This window comes from Apteryx mantelli, chromosome 4, assembly GCF_036417845.1.
Source record: "Apteryx mantelli isolate bAptMan1 chromosome 4, bAptMan1.hap1, whole genome shotgun sequence".
Classification (NCBI taxonomy): Eukaryota; Metazoa; Chordata; class Aves; order Apterygiformes; family Apterygidae; genus Apteryx; species Apteryx mantelli.
Genome location: NC_089981.1, coordinates 1667005 through 1686238, shown reverse-complemented (window position 1 = coordinate 1686238; position 19234 = coordinate 1667005).

Sequence of the window (19234 nt, the reverse complement as noted above, 5' to 3'; positions counted from 1 at the left end):
TGCTCAGGCATCACCCCCAGGACGGTGGCCAGTCTCTTAGCAGAGAGCAAAGCTGTCTTGTTTGGTGGCTGTGCTGCCCAGACGTGTTGTTTCTCTACATTTTGCACCAACGAATGTTTCATTCTGGCTGTGATGGCATATGACCAGCTGTAAACCACTGCTATACAAAGCTGTCATGTCATGAAGCCTCAGCATCCAGCTGTGACTTGGTTCTTACTTTTGTGGGTCTCTAATCTCAATGACACACAGCAGCTGTGCCTTTTGGGTGTCCTTCTGCCATTCCAGCATCACCAGTCACTTCTGTGGTGTGGTACCCCTGATCTGTGGTATCTCCTGCTCTGACATCGGGGTTAACAAGATCATCCTCGCAGCATTTTGCATCTTAGGTGACATCTTTGTCATACTGGAGGTACGCATTTTGCTACATCTACATCATCTCTGCCATCCTGGAGTGTCACTCCAGCAAGGGAAGGCACAAAGCCTTCTCCACCTGTGCACTTGATAGTTTTTGCCATATCCTTTGGCACTCCAGCTACACACCCCACAGCTCTGGCTCCTTGCCTGACCAAGACCAGGTGATGTCTGTGTTTTATACAATGGTAAGCCACACAGTCTACAGCTTGAGGACCAAGGAGGTCCTCAAAATGAGGCACTGAACAGACTGTTACATGGAGAAAATTGTTTGTCAGTCAATAAAACCTCCAAAGGAGTTGGAACAGGTGCTTAAAAAATTAAAATGATGAGTACAGCTGTTCATGGATGAATTTATTCTGAAATAATTGCTCATTATGCAACAGAAGTAGGAGAAAAGTGAATGCAGAAGTGAAGAAAGATATAACTGTAATATTAAAGACTTTTCTGTAATAGCAAGAGCTACAGCTTTACTGTGAGAAAGTACAATTGTGACACTTTTGAAGGCGATTATTTTCACCTAAGTTTTTACTTTCATGTCTGATGCCTTGAAGACATCCCAGCTTTGTTTTTGACTGTTGCTAACTAGTACCAGTTCAGCAGTATCGCTTCCATGTTCTATTTCCATTCCCTTACCTCATACATCCTTGTAGTCTTTTTTTTCCTGACTCCCAGTCTGAAGGTGATCATTAACCTTTCAGTAAAACCGGGTCACATTCATCAGGCACCTTAAACTCTTTACAGTATTAGTGATGTGGGAGAGCAGCCACTGTAAGCACAGTCTAACTAAGGCTGCGTTACCTGGGACATTTCTGCCTGCCTAAGCCCCACTGATGACTTTCCCTGCTAGGGACAGTCAGAGCAGATCACTCTTCAGCTGAGTAACCCAATTCAGCTCTCTGCTCTGAAGGCCAACAGTTTGTCGAACAACCTCTAAGCCCTCGAAGTAGCACAAGTAATCTAGCTTTCCTGGCAGGTAGAGATGTCCTTAAACTCCTGCCAGAATCAGGGGAAGGGTCTTTGTTCATATTTCTCAAAGGCTCCTCAGCTTCCCAGAACAGCTGTCTTCATCATCTTATCGTAAAGTAATTTCAATAAGTGTCCAGTGATATTGCAAGAACAGAGAGAGGTTAATGGCAAGCTGTTACTAAAGCATGATATCTATGTCAACATCTTCCAATAGACCATTATTTTTCTTTTCTTCAAAAGAGTTAATTATTCAAGGATCTTAGAAGAAAAAATATATGTGGGATTGGGTGGAAGTGCAAAGGCAGTGTTAAGCCAGAGGCACCAGAACTCTAAGCAAATCACCAGCGATTACCTACTTGAAGAATTTTCTATCTGCATTTGAAGAAAAATGGATGGACACATAATCTGAGCCTGGATGGTCCACAGATGAACAGGTTATCACAGCAAAATATCTGCTCCACAGATGAGCAGGCTGCCTGAAACTAGATGGTCCATGAGCCAAAGAGGTTAGCTAACAAAGGGCACGAGTCCAAGGGTAGATGTGTTATTAGAGACAACAGGAGTCTTCTGTGGAAAAAACAGCTAACTGTGTATCAGGACCGTGCATTTTAATGAGAGGAAGAATTATCAAGTTTGGTCATAATCAATAACAGAGGTGGATTCACATTCAGATGGCATACTTAATGCTTAAACTCCAAGGAGTTGCACTGCAGCTCTTCAGAGTCAGATAAGCAGAACTGATTCCTCTGATATCTTACACTGTACTGCTATTTACGTGAATATGGTCTTGTTATTATTAAAAGAATTTGTATTAAAGTTTGCAGTCTAAAGCTTTGTTAAGCTTTGTTTGTGAGTTGATAGGGACAGACATGACGAGGGTTCACTGAATTTGCTAGGACACTTATGTCATCAGTTCCACTAGTAAAAAGTAGTAAGGGCAGGGAAGGAGACGGGCATGTCCTATAATCAATGACAACAAAGACACCCTTAGAGGATGATTCCTTCTGCTTATCACACTTATCTTAAGATGGGATGAATTGTCCTTTGAAGGTGATATTGCTCCCTTTGTCTATAGGGGGAGCCTAGAATAGATGTTGTCTGGACCCCTAACCAAGCGTAGGGGAAATTAATTCACAGAAGGATTCTTCATTACAGTGCATCTGCTGAGATTCCTGATTAAGGCCTGGTGTCTTGCAGGAGATCTAATTTACAGACATTAAACTGCATCGAGAGTCCTAAATACACCAAGTACTTCAGTAACACCATTTTTCTGAAGAAAGAATTCCAAAGCGGCAAGTTGAGTTTTAGAATATCACATTTCATATAGAAGTTGTTTCTCAGCATGTCACTCCTCTAATATTTCACAACGCCCAGGCTGCAGGTCAGCTGCAACATACAGGGAAAAGAATGAGCTGTTGCTCTAAAGACAGTATTGAATTGCGGAGTTCTGCAAACATCGAAGCAAAGAATATTTATCTGGGCAGGTGGAGCAGGGAGGGGCTCTGCTGCAAGTTTGAAGTCCTAAAGTTTTTCTATTTAGATAAATCTTCTGATTTGTTTCAGTAAGATGTCTTTGTAGTGAACAGGAAACAACTCGCTGTTATGAAGGTACATGAAATGTTTCACAGAATCACAGAATGGTTGAGGTTGGAAGGGACCTCTGGAGATCATCTAGTCCAACCCCCTGCCCAAGCAGGGTCACCTAGAGCAGTTGCCCAGGATCGCATCCAGGCGTGTTTTGAATATCTCCAGAGAAGGAGACTCCACAACCTCTCTGGGCAACCTGTTCCAGTGCTCTGTCACCCTCACAGTGAAGAAATTTTTCCTCATGTTCAGATGGAAGCGTCTGTGTTTCAGTTTGTGCCAGTTGCCTCGCGTCCTGTTGCCCGGCACCACTGCAAAGAGTTTGGTCCCATCCTCTCGACACCCTCCCTTCAGACACTTGTACACGTTAATAAGATCTCCTCTCCTTCTCCAAGCTAAACAGGCCCAGCTCTCTCAGCCTTTCCTCATAAGAGAGATGCTCCAATCCCCTAATCATCTTTGTAGCCCTTTGCTGGACTTGCTGCAGTAGTGCCACATCCCTCTTGTACTGGGGAGCCCAGAACTGGACACAGTACTCCAGATGTGGCCTCAGCAGGGCTGAGTAGAGGGGAGAATCACCTCCCTCGACCTGCTGGCAACACTCTTCCTGATGCACCCCAGGATACCATTGGCCTTCTTGGCCACAAGGGCACATTGCTGCCTCATGCTTAACTTGGTGTCCACCAGCACTCCCAGATCCTTCTCTGCAGAGCTGCTTTCCAGCAGGTCTGCCCCCAACCTGTCCTGGTGCATGGGGTTATTCCTCCCTAGGTGCAGGACCCTGCACTTGCCTTTGTTGAGCTTCAGGAGGTTCTTCTCTGCCCACCTCTCCAGCCTCTTCAGGACTCTCTGAATGGCAGCACAGACCTCTGGTGTATCCGCCACTCCTCCCAGTTTTGTATCCTCAGCAAACTTGCTGAGGGTGCACTCTGTCCCTTCATCCAGGTCATTGATGAAGAAGTTGAACAGGACTGGACCCAGTCCTGACCCCTGGGGGACACCGCTAGCTACAGGCCTCCAACTAGACTCTGTGCCACTGATCACAACCCTCTGAGCTCTGCCATTCAGCCAGTTCTCAAGCCACCTCACTGTCCACTCATCTAACCCACACTTCCTGAGCTTGTCTATGAGGATGCTATGGGAGACAGTGTCGAAAGCCTTCCTCAAGTCAAGGGAGACAACATCCACTGCTCTCCCCTCATCTACCCAGCCAGTCATTCCATCAGAGAAGACTATCAGGTTGGTTAGGCATGATTTCCCCTTGGTGAAGCCATGCTGACTACTCCTGATCACCTTCTTGTCCTCCACATGCTTGGAGGTGGCCTCCAGGATGAGCTGCTCCATCACCTTTCCAGGGATGCAGGTGAGGCTGACTGGCCTGTAGTTGCCTGAGTCCTCCTTCTTGCCCTTTTGGAAGACTGGGGTGACATTGGCTTTCTTCCAGTCCTCGGGCACCTCTCCTGTTCTCCATGACCTTTCAAAGATGATGGAGAGTGGCTTAGCAATAATGTCCGCCAGCTCCCTCAGCACTCGTGGGTGCATCCCATTGGGGCCCATGGATTTGTGGGTGTCAAGTTTACTTAAATGATCTCTAACCCACTCCTCCTCCACCAAGAGAAAGTCTTCCTCTCTCCAGACTTTCTCTCTTGCCTCCAGGATCTGGGGTTCCTGAGGGCTGGCCTGAGCAGTAAAGATTGAAGCAAAGGCGGCATTCAGTAACTCTGCCTTCTCTGCATCCTTCGTCACCAGGGCACCCTCCCCGTTCAGCAAAGGGCCCACGTTTTCCCTAGTCTTCCTCTTGCTACTGATGTCTTTGAAGAAGCCCTTCTTGCTGTCCTTGACATCTCTCGCCAGATTTAATTCCAAACGGGCCTTAGCCTTCCTCGTCGCATCCCTGCATACTCTGACAAGGTTCCTATATTCCTCCCAAGTGGCCTGTCCCCCTTTCCACTTTCTGTATACTTCCTCCTTCTGGTTGAGTTTTGCCAGGAGCTCCTTGCTCATCCATGCAGGTCTCCTGCCTCCTTTGCTTGACTTCCTACTCATAGGGGTGCACCGCTCTTGAGCCTGGAGGAAGTGATGTTTGAATATTAACCAGCTCTCTTGAACGCCCCTTCCTTCTAGGGCCCTAACCCATGGCATTCCTCCAAGTAGGTCCCTGAAGAGGCCAAAGTTTGCTCTCCTCAAGTCCAGGGCTGCGATCCTACTTAGTGCCCTGCCTCCTCCTCGCAGCATCCTCAACTCCACCATCTCATGGTCACTGCAGCCAAGGCTGCCCCCGACCTTCACATCTTCCACCAGTCCTTCTTTGTCTGTTAGTACGAGGTCCAGCAGCACACCTCTCCTTGTTGGCTCCTCCACCACCTGTGTCAAGAAGTTGTCACCAATGCTCTGCAGGAACCTCCAGGACTGTTTGTGCCTAGCTGTGTTGTCTTTCCAGCAGATCTCAGGGTGGTTGAAGTCCCCCATGAGAACCAGGGCCTGGGATTGTGAGGCTACTTCCAGCTGTCTGTAGAAGGCCTTATAAGTTTTTAGCTTTTGAAATAAGAGTTTATTTCTGGGAACAATATGGCAAAAATATCTCACACATACATCCGAAGAAAGGTAGGCCTATTTCTTCATTTTAGAGATGAAAAAGATCATTTTCAATCTGCAGATAGAATCATAGAATCATTTAGGTTGGGAAGGATTTCTGGAGGTCACCAAGTCCAACCTCCTCCTCAAAGCAGGTTCAGTCAGATCAGATTGCTCCGGCCCGATCCAGCTGAATTTTAAATGTCAGCACAGATGGAGATTCTACAAATTTGCACCTAATCCAGTGTTTGATCCCTCACGTTGGGGCAGGAGAGGGAAATTTCCTCCTTCAGTTTCCCAAGTAGTCCATGGAAGAGAGCAACCTGTTGATAGCAAGCTCATTGAAGCCCTTTTCTGAGAATTAACTGGGCTAGTTGCTGTGCTTTAGGGCAGAAAAGGTTGGGTAGGTTGGAGATAAACAACAGCCAGCTATGCAAAGATAACTCAGTGTGTAAAGGCAGTCTGGTCTTTTGTGCATCTAAGCAGGGTAAGCATTTTGCTCACTTAAACTGTGTACCTAACCATTATAGGCTGGTTTTAATCCTGCTGTCTGCTTCTTGAAACGGGCAAGTACTTCTGAAGATTTGGCTCACGGGGGGAATAAACTGGCGTGGTATCTACAGTATAGACAGTATCTACAGTATCTACAGTATAGAGTAGATACTATTGCCTTTCTGGATGAAACAGGTCAGTAAGAGAATAGTTTTGTACCTATGCAATACCTTGAAGCCTATGCTAGAAACAGACCTCAGCAAGAACTGAAACCTCCATTCAGTCACCCACGTGATAAGAACTCCGCTTTGAGAGCGTCAGCCAGGTTACTGGTAACCTCCAACAGATTAACAATAATTTTTCATGTGAGGTGAAGCTGGTAGAACCTTTACAGGGATGACTGATTCCCTTTTTGTTCAGGATTCCTTCCCTTTTAGCATGAGATTTTTCACCCTCTAAATGGAAAGTATTTCATTTGGTGACTCTTCCCAATTTATTCCTGAGCAGAAGATGGCCACTTTTCCTTGACAACAGGGATGCAAGCAAATGGGAAATCCTTTCTCAGCCAAACCTGGAGGATCTGGTGGTATCTCCTCCTCTTTGGGAAGATGCAAAGCTGGGTTTTCCTGCTGCTGGTGCCATTTAGTGCTTGCCGACATTTCTTTCAAGAGAGGAAAATCTTACTTTCTTCTGCCAGGATGTGGATTTGTTATTTGTATGTTTACAAGTTGCAGTCCCAAAGGTCAGGGTGGTGGAGGTCCATGTAATTAAGGCAGGTCCTACCAAGTTGGCACAGCTGCAGCCTAACCATTATATTCCTATTTCAGCAAGGCTGAACGGGGGCTGCTTTGTCCTGTTAATGGACTTTGTGGCCCATACTGAGCTCTAACTACCCTGCTACCAATGCCCGGGGGAGTTAGCTAATAGGCAAAAAATGTATTGGTGATTGCAATACAGGAAGAATGATGTCTGAACTAGTGTCAAGATCATGTATCTTCAGGAACAAGTGGGCCATTGCCCTCGGAGTGGGCCATTTGGATGATACTGTACACGCAACCGTGGCCACGAGTGAGGGGAGAAGAGTGCTCCATAGATGTCCTCAAGAAAAGCAGACTTTTTTCCTTAAAAGAGGAGAAAGAGGGCACACGAAAACCGTTGTAGTGCCAGACTAGGACTTGTGTTTCACAGTGCTGCTGCTGCCTTTTGAATAAATTATTTTATCTTTCTGCGCTTTCTTATCTCACCTGAAAAATAGGAACAGTACTCCCTTGTATCACAAGTCATTTCAATGCGTAATTCAAGAAGTCTAGTCAGAAGCTATGATGAAAATGCGCCGTACTTCCTTGTGGCTACTGAGACAATCCATTGTGTGTTGCCAGTTTCCCATTACTTCTAGGTGTTGAACCAGTTTCTTGTCGGGAGATAGCATGAGTGTGCTAGCAACATGCCTGAGAGGAATCACTGTGTGGCCATTGAGTTTATCCTCTCTGGACTAACAGAAAGCCAAGAGGTGAAGGTAACCCGCTTTTTTTAAGCACATTAATAGGGAATCTTGGAAGGATCATGTAGATGAAGGTTGATCCCCCGGCTTCACACACTGTGTACCTTTCCCTCAGTAACTTGGCTCCTGTGGATTTCTGTTACTCCTCAGCTATCTCCCCGAGGTTGCTGGTGAACTCTTCAGCAGTGAGGAGAGCCACTTCAGTCAGTGCCTGTGTGGCACAGCTATTCACTTGTCTCCTCATGGCTAGTGTTGTGTGTCTCCTGCTGGCAGTAATGGCATATGACTGCATGTGGCTCTCTGTAACCCTCTCCTTTATGCAACTGTCATGTCCTCAAAAGCCTGTACACAGATGGTAATCATCTCCTCTTTCACTGGCTTTGTCCACGCACTTGCGCAAACTATCTCCACCTTCACATTCTCTTTCTGTGACTTTGGTATTATTGGTCATTATTTCTGTGACATCCCCCTAGGATCCAGCTTTCATGCTCTGACACCTATAGCAAAGAGACGGTACTTCACGTTTTTGGTGTGTTTCGTGGCATCTTCACATCTCTGGCAATTCTCATCTCCTCCATCTACCTCATCTCCACCACCCTGAGGATCCACTCCTCCAAGGGCAGATGCAAAGCCTTCTCCACCTGTGCTTCCCATCTGAGAGCTCTCTTCTTGTATTATGGGAGCACCGTTTTTATGTGCGGTAGCCCAACATCCAGCTACTCATTGGACTGAGATAAATGGGCCTCTCTGTTCTCTACAGTGGTGACTCCAGTGCTGAATCTTACCAGCTACAGCCTAAGGAATAAGGAGGTGAAGGATGCTCTGAGGAGAGTTTTAGGTCATATCAGAGAAACTTCAGCAGACTTGTTAGAAAGAGAACTTTGTTTGGGGAAAACTTATCAAAACCTTGGTACAAAGAGTAGGACTTCCAAGGAAGATTTGATCTCACCCTTCCAAGGGTGAGATTCAGAAAGGTACTTAATTGTTAGAAGTGCTTTTAGGTGGACTTTTAACTGGTTGTATCTGCAACTTCTATCTTGAAAGACTGTGTTCCTCTGCTGCTGAAAGCTGGAGGAATCCTGACTCTTAACTTGCAAGTTCCAAGCACAAACAAGACTCCTGCCTGAGGAGTGCGTGGCACAGAATTGCAGTTCTCTGTTCTTTTAGGAACGTTTGCTCATGTAGGAAAACCACCAGTCCATCAAGATGAGAAAAAGCTTTCAGAGATATTCAAGAGGGGAAAAGAAATGTGATTTGAATTTATGGCCATTTCTGCTACGTCTTCAGTATTTGAAAGGAGTAGCCTCTTCCAGTGCAACACACAGAACCTGAAGTTCTGGAAAGGAAATCTTGGAGAAGAGACACCCGTGTTTTTGCCCCCCAAACGCTAGCGAAAGTAACTGTCCCTCTTCTCTTAAATCTCCCTCTTCTGTCACTCATTACTACCTCCTTTTTCCCCTTCTGCCTGGAAACATGAAAAAACTACAGAAATGCAGAAAAGATTGACTTCTAATTTTGCTACCATTGTGAAGTAAGAAGAACTTATTCCTGCTTTTCATCTCCACATATCAGCAATCCACTTGAGGCAACTGAGTGAACTGGTAGTTATTTTAAGGACAATGGACATAATTTGAAAGTTAATCAAGCTGCAGTATTCTTTCATTTAAAAGAATGACGGAATAAGATGGTGACTTACCAACTACATGTCTGCCATCAATGTGATTTTGAGAATAAACGACCAATCATTTCTGGGAGAGGAGAAAGTTGGGAAAGGCTTTGGAATCCTTTTATCAAATCAACTAAGCTAGCTCTAAGGATAGGTGTTCTATCACTAGTAGATGTTTCATCCCTTCTGGCTGAGTTTACAAATGCTGTCCCTCAGTTGGCAGAAGGAGTAGAAATCTTTATTGAGCTGAAAGTGACAGAATTAATCTCAGACGGGTGAGAGGTTCCTGCCTCTGCATAAGGTTTACAGTCAAAGGGGGATGGAAAGAGGTCTCGCGGATTCCCTTTGCATTTCACTGCAAGCCTGTTAGGGCTGTTATTTCCCCTGACTTCCTCTCCTTAAAGCTGTGCATAACTATAGCAAAGATTGTGTCCCTGTGATCATCTATGGCACCCTAAAGAAGGATTTTACAAGTCTCTTTCTTTCAAACTGCTGCCAGCATATTTTCCAGAGAGCTGATATGACTGCGAAACATCATTATTTTTTTCCCAAAGACACACGGCTGGGGAGAAAACTGATCTTCAGTATGTTATAGTCTGAATTATGATCAAGTAGTGATGATTAAAGGCCATCACTATCTCAGAAGCCGTTTATCTCAGTAACGCTAAAATTAGAATATGCACGGGGTAGTAAAAGCATTTGGACTACATGCACTATTATCCCACTGGCCTGACGGTCCCAAAATGCAGGAAAAAGAATGTGAAAATGTAGCCTTTTGGTGCTGCTAGTTGTCATCTTTCTGTTGCTGCAGAGCCTGAAGCTCAAGGTTTATCTCTTGTTTCTGATTATTAAGTATCATCAGATATGTGAAGTTCACAGTTTTTACACATATCAATGTTGCGTTGTCCTTATCTAGGACAGAGATGTGAGCTTTTTAAACCAGATTTCTGAGTTGTCCAAAATTGTCTCTTTCAGTGGACTCCCAGCTCACAGGAAGGAAATAGCTTGAAAAGAAATCACAGGCATCATTTTACTTTACCGTGTATTTTTACAGGGAAGAGCAATGTACACTACTACTCTTCCAGAAAAAGACAGGTAGATCGTCATCAAAGAGCTTCCCTGCACAGCAATGAGTCATGTCTGCACATCTCTCTCTGCATTGATTGCTGCTCTGATAGATTACAAAGCTCAGCTATGACATAAGGTCAATGCCTTGGAAAGGTGTTAGCAGAGCTCCTTTAAATGAAGCGTTCCCAGAGACACCAGGTTGGCACAGACTGATGAAAATCAGAGTGAATGCCTGGCATTGGGGAACGGCCTCTGTGTCCATCAGTGTTCCTGGGAGCCTTGGAAAGTCTAGTACGGTGTATGTCACCCTTCACTGTAAGGCAGACACCTAGTGCAGCATCCTGCTCCTCTCATGCTCCTATTTTACCATGCAATGAATCGCAGTCCCCTCAAAGGTCTCTTGCTGTCTTCAGCAGCTCTCTCAAGTTGAGGCACCTCATGTCAGCACACCAATATATGTGAGATGAAACCTGCTTGTGCTGTGCCATCCTGAAGGATTTGCTTTCTCTTGGAAGTTTAGCACCACCATCACTTTTTTTGTGTGGAAACGTGAGCAGACACCACTCTCTGAAGCTCGTAGGAGCTAATGGGAAAGCATAACCTCTCAAAATACCTAGTTATTCCTCTTAATGCCAGGAGAAGCCTAGACCTGAGACTTACACAGCTCTAAGGTGTCTAAAGGTAAAAGTCCCAATACCACCCCAAAGGCTCGGGTTTGACTGGTGACAATATGCTCACATCCTTTTGACTGACAGTTTCCAAAGAAAGATGAGAGCTACATGAAACCTTGAATTTAGTTTCAGTTCTACTCTTGTCTGCTGAGAAGATGGTGGAAGGGTGCATAGAGATGAAAATGCATGGCCCAAAGAACAGAAGTGCAACAGTGATATGGGAGGTGCAGGTAGAGAGTGCTTTGAGACGCCCTTTGGAAGAGTGTGTCCTCAAAGAGACCAAAATAATGACACAGGACACAACAAGAACAAGCAAAGAGCCTGAGGAAATCAGACCACTATTGGCAACCACGATGCAACCAACCACGTAGGTGTCAGTGCAGGCCAGCTTCAGCAAAGCGTGTACATCACAGAAGTAGTGGTCGATCTCATTGGGCCCACAAAACACTAGCTGAGCGGTCAGCAGGGTCTGCACCAGGGAGTGCACACAGCCTCCCACCCACGAAGCTGCCACCAGCCGGCCACACACATGCTTGTTCATAATGCTTGTATAATGAAGTGGCTTGCATATAGCAGTGTAACGATCATATGCCATTGCTATGAGGATGAACATCTCCGTGCAGGCAAAGAGATGGACCCCAAAGAGCTGTGCTATGCAGCCCACAAAAGAGATGGTCTTCTTTTCAGCAAGAAGGTCATAAATGAGTTTGGGAACTGTGACAGTAGAGTAACTGATATCTACAAAGGACAAGCAGCTCAGGAAGAAGTACATGGGAGAGTCCAGCTGTTGACTGTTCTGTATAGTGATGATGCTAAGCAGGTTTCCAAGAATAACAGTGGCATAGAAGACTAAGAAGAATGTGAAGCATACTTTTGCTAACGTATCATCTTGTGTGAGTCCCTGGAGGACAAACTCCATCACATTGTTCTTGTTCTTCATATACGTCACGTAGACAGGACCTGAAGCACAGAATAAAGCCACCTGTGATGGCATTAGAAACACAGTGTTATCAGTACACATCCATATTGATCACTGGTATGTTCAATATCAATGTATTCCCTTTTATGCCTTTTGGGGAAAGTTTCCTTTCAAAGTCAATGCTTCTCTCAAGGAGTGACAGTTGATATCTAACTCAGAATGTATTACTGAAGTGTGTAACAGCGAGCTCCGTTTATTTGTTTGAGGGAGTTGGTGGAAATATCCTCCAGATTCATATTTCTGATCTTTGCCCCTTTTAAAAAGGAAGACTAGTCACTAGGTTGCCTAAACATCCACTTTTGAAGTGTTGATTTAAAAACGAAAAACTGACTGAGAAGGACAGTGCATGTTTTGATTTGAGTCTCAACACACTAGTCATCCCCTAAGGAATTCTGCTCAAGCAGTGAACGTACCTTCTTTTTCAACCCTCTGGAGGAATTCAACAGAACTAGTCCTTACTAGTGCTCTCTGACTCTGGTAGAATGTCCATGCATTTTTGTGCAACCGTCAGTGTTCACATCATGACACAAGGCAGCTGGCTAATTAACATCACTTCAACTCTCAGTGTAGATCCTTCTGGAGGAGGTAAAGTGGACACCTACCTCATGTCTGTTTAGCAGAGATGTGCCTTTAGGCACAAACTGTCTTTAAGGCGCCCTAAGTGAAATCAGACCATGTTCAAGGGATGCCAGGAAACCTGAAGCAGGAGAGTCATTGTCCTATATGTGCTGTACCGGGCTACATCTTGTGTCGATTGGTTCCAGTTATTGCTCATGAGTTTCTGGGTTGAGACCTCAGTCTCCAAAAGAGCAGGCTTGTGTTTCCTCAGATCACCTTTCCTACAGTACATGGGTGAATACTGGAGATAATCTACATTAACGATGTGTCAGTAAGGTTTTTGTACACCTCAGCCAAGTTCTGGACTAGGCATGGAAACCTCCAAAAATACACCTGTGATGCCACCGGGGTAATAAATACACCGCTGCTGAATCTCCTTTACTCACCAACACCCTTGTATTCACCTTTGCTGCACTCTAGTGCAGTACGCAAGTATCACTAGTGTTCCGTTTCTACACTGAAAAGATAGACGGCAAGAGCTGCATAACAGTGTCCACAATACTGGCAAGTCCTTTGGGCTCTTAATCCTGTTCCACAATCACAGGTCAATCAGTTCTTTCTCACGAGATCTCTGCCTCTTCCACCCTCCAACTTCAGCAGCAGAGGAAATATTCTTTCGTGTCTCCAGCCATATCTCCATGCCACTCCATGGGCAGAGGGAAAGCAATGTGGGGAGGCCCAAACTTACACAGTTTATACTTGCTAGTCTCCAACAGTTTGCCTGCTATTCTCCTCTGATTACCTTCTCGGACCACTTCAGGCAGTTTCATCAAAACCTCTCAGCTCCAAGCTGCTTCTTGTGTGTCACGAGAGCAGTCCACATCTCTGCCAGGGCTGAAAACTACAGAGGATGAAACGGACAGCCTGAATGTCTAGCTCCATTTCTCATTCTGCAAAAACAACTTCCAAGAGCATCTGCAAGAACAACTCTCTCTCTCTCCAGATGGGGAAGTTGTGGCAGAAATATTTCAAGTAAATTGCACAGCAGAAGCACAAGCTTACTAGAAGCAATGAGATCGCAGAGGCATGTGAAGTTTTCTTTGTCAGAAAGAATCAGTGGACGGGGAGCTAAAATATATGTTTTGGACAGCTATTAGAGTAATCTCTACAGGGTGACTCTGGAGCGTGATCACCTAGACCATGTCACATTGTGGGGGGGTTTGCTTGCTTTCTTGCTTGCTTTCCAATGCTGTCCAGATAAATGGACTTCATTTAGTATTAGCTATGTGCTTCTTTTGGAAACATTTCTATTTAAAATCAATGTCATGGCTGACCATTTGCAAGAGTTTGTGTTCACATTGCCCTTGCAATCAAACATTTTTTGAGTAAAGATGTCTCTTACACGTGTCAGATATTTTTTCCCTTCCAAGCCAATATTTCACATATGCTTTCTTCTTTCTTATTAACTTGCTCTTACCATTGCACGTTTGCAGCATAAATAGATATCAGAACTGTGCTATATGACTGTTGGCACTTAGACATCTGGTCTGTACACGTTTGAAACAAGAAGTAAACGAGGAAATTATTTCAAGACTTTAAAAATGTTTGTGGTCAGGCCTCACTACTTGCCAGGTATTTTTACTCAGGCAATGCAAAATACAGAAACAGCTGGTTAGTCCGCATATTAAGTCATTATAAGGATCTGGGCCAATGTGTAGAGGAATCAAATGTTGTTGTTGTTGTTGTTGATGCCTTCCATAAACTATGCTCCGGCTGTTGCCTGCTAGCACCCGGCAGCCGGAAGAGAAATCAGAAAAATCATGGCATTCTTCCCCAAAACATTAAAAAAAAACCCAAACAGTTTTAAAATTATAAGCCTTGAACTGGCCGTGCGCCCTAACCCCTCAGCAGTTTCAGTATGAAGGGGGTCAGTGGGCCCCATCTGTCTTTCTACCTGCCCCACCCCGGGTGAGACAGACCAGCCTCTGAAGGCGCCTGTCCCTCTCTGTTGACAATGGTGCTCAGCTAGACAACTGTCCTTCATTGCATGAAGAATTTAGACTGCTACAAATAGGTGGGGATGGTCCCACCTTTAGCTGTGTCCACAGAGTGTGAATGCTGGGTGAGGGAGAGTATCCCTGTAAGCCTTGAGAATCAGGATTTATCCCAGTTCCGTCCTGCTGGCTGCCATCCACATAACCCACCACGGTGAGGGGAAGACACTGAGACGTCCGCAGTGTACTGGTGCATGCCTGTGAAATGGGAACCCACTCTGCCACCCCCTGCATAGAGCAGAGGACATTCGGGGAAGCAGAGCATTTGCGACATTGTCCCACGGTTTGGTCCGTAGATCTGCCGCTCTCCTGTGCAGGGAACACCTTCTTATCTTGAATCACACTTAAGCCATGTTAAGGTGCAACACAAGTGCAAGCAAGTGTTTATAGGGAACATGAAGTGAAGGAAGGAAAAAGAAAGTGCTTTAGTTACTTTCAGAGTGCATTACACAGATGTCTTTCTCCCTCACGCAGCTGATTTGCTCTTTTCCTCCTGGCAAGGTAGGAGTCAGGGTCCCGTGGCTCCTCGTGGCTCTTTGGCCTTGTGGAGAACCTTAGCTGCTATAGCTAACCTCCCTGTGGCAGCTGTGACTGGCTCTGAGATGATTTAATCCTCCATCTTCACATTTCTTCTCTTCCCTCCTGCAGGAGTAGCTGCTCCAGCTATTCCCTTGGAATACATGTTTCTTCCTTTGCCTGGGCCTGTAGATGTGCCCTGTTGGGCTAGGAGTTATCCTGCGTACAGGAATTATTACTGAATAACCCTTTTTTTTCATTGACACATAAAATTGTGCCCCCCAATGCTTTCTTTGCCCCCAAATGCTTTCTTGGGTGGCGACAATTTCCTACAGTGAGCAATTTATCTTTCACTTGGATCTTTGATTCTCTATTAGTAATAAACAGTAAAATGCAAAATCTGAGGCAGAGATGAAGGGCAGAGGGGATGGCTAGGAAGGAGGGCATTAGTGATAGGTGAACTACTGCAGAAAGGGAGAGAGCTGCACTGGAATGGGAAGGGGAGAAGCTTCTCCTCATATCACCTGCATCAGCAAATGACCCAACCAGCATCTAATACCAGCAGTTTAATTGCTAACCCATGGATTCAGCATATGACAATGCAGTACTCCTAAGAAGGCATTTACTCCAAAGTAAAGGAGAAGGAAGCCTTTGGTACAATTGCTTCCAGCAGCAGGTGACCAACAGCCTTGCAGACACCTTGGGCCATCGTTTCCTAGCTGAGTAGATTACATAGATTACAGAGTAGATGGAGTTTGTCTGACGGAAAGTTTACACCCGGGAGAGCTCGGACTAATGGGATGCTCTGCCTGGAACACATTTTAATATTTTTGATAGCATTCATTTATTTATTTGCTGGTGTCTCAGCAGTGCTTGGAAGCCCCAGTCCTGGGCCTGTGCTATTCAAAGAGAACATAAAGGGAAGCCCTGCTAGTCACAGCGTTTGCGATGCCATTCCAATCAAAACATGAACTTTCAGTGTCTTCCTAATTACTGCAACAGCTAAAACCAAGCTTTTCTTCAGAAGGGAGCTTTCAGTAAATTTTCCAAAATGGAATTATAGTGAGAGACACTTGATTTTCTCAGCTCCTGAGAAAATGTTACCACAGTTCTACACCTCACCCTTTTCTCTCCAAACTTTTCTATTCCACAGTTTTCTCATGGCACTTTTCATCTCCTCATTTCTCAGCGTGTAGATGAGTGGGTTCAGCATGGGTGTGATGACAGTGTAAAAGACAGCTACGCTCTTGTCCTCCGAGAGATTGCTGGATGGGCGTATGTAGGTGAATATGCATGGCCCAAAGAAGAGAATCACCACAGTAATGTGGGACCCACAGGTGGAGAGGGCTTTCTTCCGCCCTTCGGATGTTCGCCTTTTCAAGGAAAACAAAATCATAATGTAGGACGTGACCAGGATGAAGAAAGAGACCAAACAAATCATTCCACTATTGGCAACGACAATGATGCCCACAACATAGGTGTCGGTACAGGCCAGTTGTAGTAGGGGATGGACATCACAGAAGTAGTGGTCAATTTTGTTGGGACCGCAAAAAGGGAGGCTAACGGTTATGAGGGTCTGCACCAGGGAGTGCACAAAACCCCCCACCCATGAACCCATCACCATCCAGCCACACACACGCCTGGTCATGAGGGTGGTGTAGTGCAGGGGTCTGCATATGGCAAAGTAGCGATCATAGGCCATCACTGTGAGGATGAAGATTTCAGCGCCGCCGAAGAAATGTAACCCGAATAGCTGTGCCATGCAACCCCCAAAGGATATGGTTTTCTTCTCAACAAGGAAGTCAGCAATCATTTTGGGAGCTGTGACAGAAGAGAGGCAAAGATCTGCAATGGACAGGTGGCAGAGAAAGAAATACATGGGGGAGTTCAGACGTTGACTGCTAACTACAGTGACAACAATGAGCAGATTTCCTGCCACAGTAACAATATAGAAGAACAAAAACACCACAAAACATATTTTCTGCACCCCTTGGTTCTTTGAAAGGCCCAGAAGAATGAATTCCTTCACACTGCTTACATTCTCCATGTTGATCAGTTGGGTGGCAATATGCAATATACAGCTTATACACCTGGGAAAATAAAGACAGACACATGATTCATCAGCATTTTTTCATTATTAATAATGAGTCCTATATCGGAAGTGGATACAAACCAAGAAAGATATAGCATTAGTATTAAGCTTATGAAGTGTTTAGTTTCTGTCATGTATTTTTTTTTAACGGCTATTTAATTCTCCACAGTACAAAGCTTCTGCCATGGCTTTGGTGGCACAGAGACAGGTGCACTCTGTGATATGTTCCTTAATCCTGGTCTTCCAGGATTTTGAAGGACTGGCTCCATGGCTGGTAGCCTTCCATGCACTAAGGACAAGGCCAGAGTGTTCACCTTGGGCACTACGAGGCAGATAGTGCAGCATGTTTGCCCTCAGGGGAGACAAAGTCCCTGACAGCAATCTTTGTAAAATGGGTGTCTTTAAGAATACCTGGAAATATTGCTCAGAATGATGATTTGCTTTATAAGTACACATGATCTTTGAATTCTTGTTTAGAAGGGAAATGTACCCACATGCAGAGAAAAGAACTCTCTTGTGTATATACATTTTGAAACGTAAATATGAAATGTCACAAGCTGAAAAATGAGTCCTGGGAAGGTTATCTATCATGGAGGGGAAAAAAATTGCACATATGACTTAATGTAGTATTTCACATTGTTCTAAATCTCAGCATTGTTTCTATCAGGGGAAGGAAGAATGAAAGACTCTTGTGAGATCTTCTCTCCCAGCACTGTACTGATTTTACCTAGTATGATTTTTGATACGCTCTGCGTGATGCTTTCAAGGGTTAACTTAGCTTAATGAAGCTAATCTAACTAAACTCCTTCAACAGCCAGTATAAGTCTGATTCATAGGCTGATTCAGAATGACTAAATGAGGGTCCTTTGCAGAACCCTTTTTCCTCCATTCACTATGAGGAGCTTAAGCAAATTAGCACCACCAGGTTAGAATGACCTTTAGAGAATAATCCCTTTTGGTGCCTGAAAGTAGCTCAGAGCTTTTTGTAATGCCATCCACCTTTTTCAGGTTATGGCTGAGCTCCTTGTCCCTAGGCATTTCTACATCCATACAGTTTCTCATTCGAGACAAGGTCACATTCCAGCATAAACATGGGACTTCTTTGGTTCACCCTGTATTCCAGCTACAACCCATCGAGCATTACGTGTCACTAATAAATGAGTAGCCTACATCTTTAGAAAGAGTGTAACATCTCTAGCTTGCCATTATGCGCCCAGACCACCAGAGTTCCTTTGGTCAAAGAAGTCTGGGAACCACCAGATGAAACTCTTCACAGAGAGTTTAAGGTCAGCCAAAAGCAGGCACTCTTTTAATAAAAATATCCACTGTATGGGCTTCCTTCTAGGATCAAAACATTCCCCGTCAGCTGGTGTTAAAATGCACTATTTTAAGTCCTGCAGAGTTACATCACAACCAGGTCTTCTCATTTGTCTTGGTGATCTGTGAGCAAATCTGTGGAATGATTCAGTTAAGCCAAGTTATCTACCAACTACTTCCATCTGCAGCATAATCAGAAAGGCTCGTGCAGGCACAAAGGGATCAAGCATCCACAGGAAACACTGAAACTGAGAAAAGCCAAGATTAGTTTCAAACCCACAAAGTGAAGCCGAGAGAGGAAGTGGGCAAAGGTAGGGACTTTTCCTATGCTTACAGTTGTACTTACACTAGATGAAAGTTTTTCAAGCAGAAGGGTAAAATTTACATGGATGGTTCCTTTTCAGATATTTCTACATGAAAAGGATCAGTAAGAACAATGTGAGGTCAGTTTCTCCCTCGTCTTACCAGGTCGTGATCCTTTCTACCCCTCTTCCTTCTAATGAGCAACGACGTAGACTTCTCAACAAAATAAATGACAGGGATGAAATGAGCACACCTTTATGGCTGTGCAGTACCCAGTCGAAAAGAAATAGCTGGGCTCCATCCAAGCCAGAGCATGACTGGAAGCATACCACAGCAATCGCAGGGCCATATTTAGGCAGCTGGAAAGGAGTGACCAAGAGAGAAATGGTCAGGGGAAACTGTATGCCTGAATACCAGCAGATGGCAAATTCCTGAGCTGAAAACAAGGTGTGCATCTACAAAAGGACCGATTCACAATT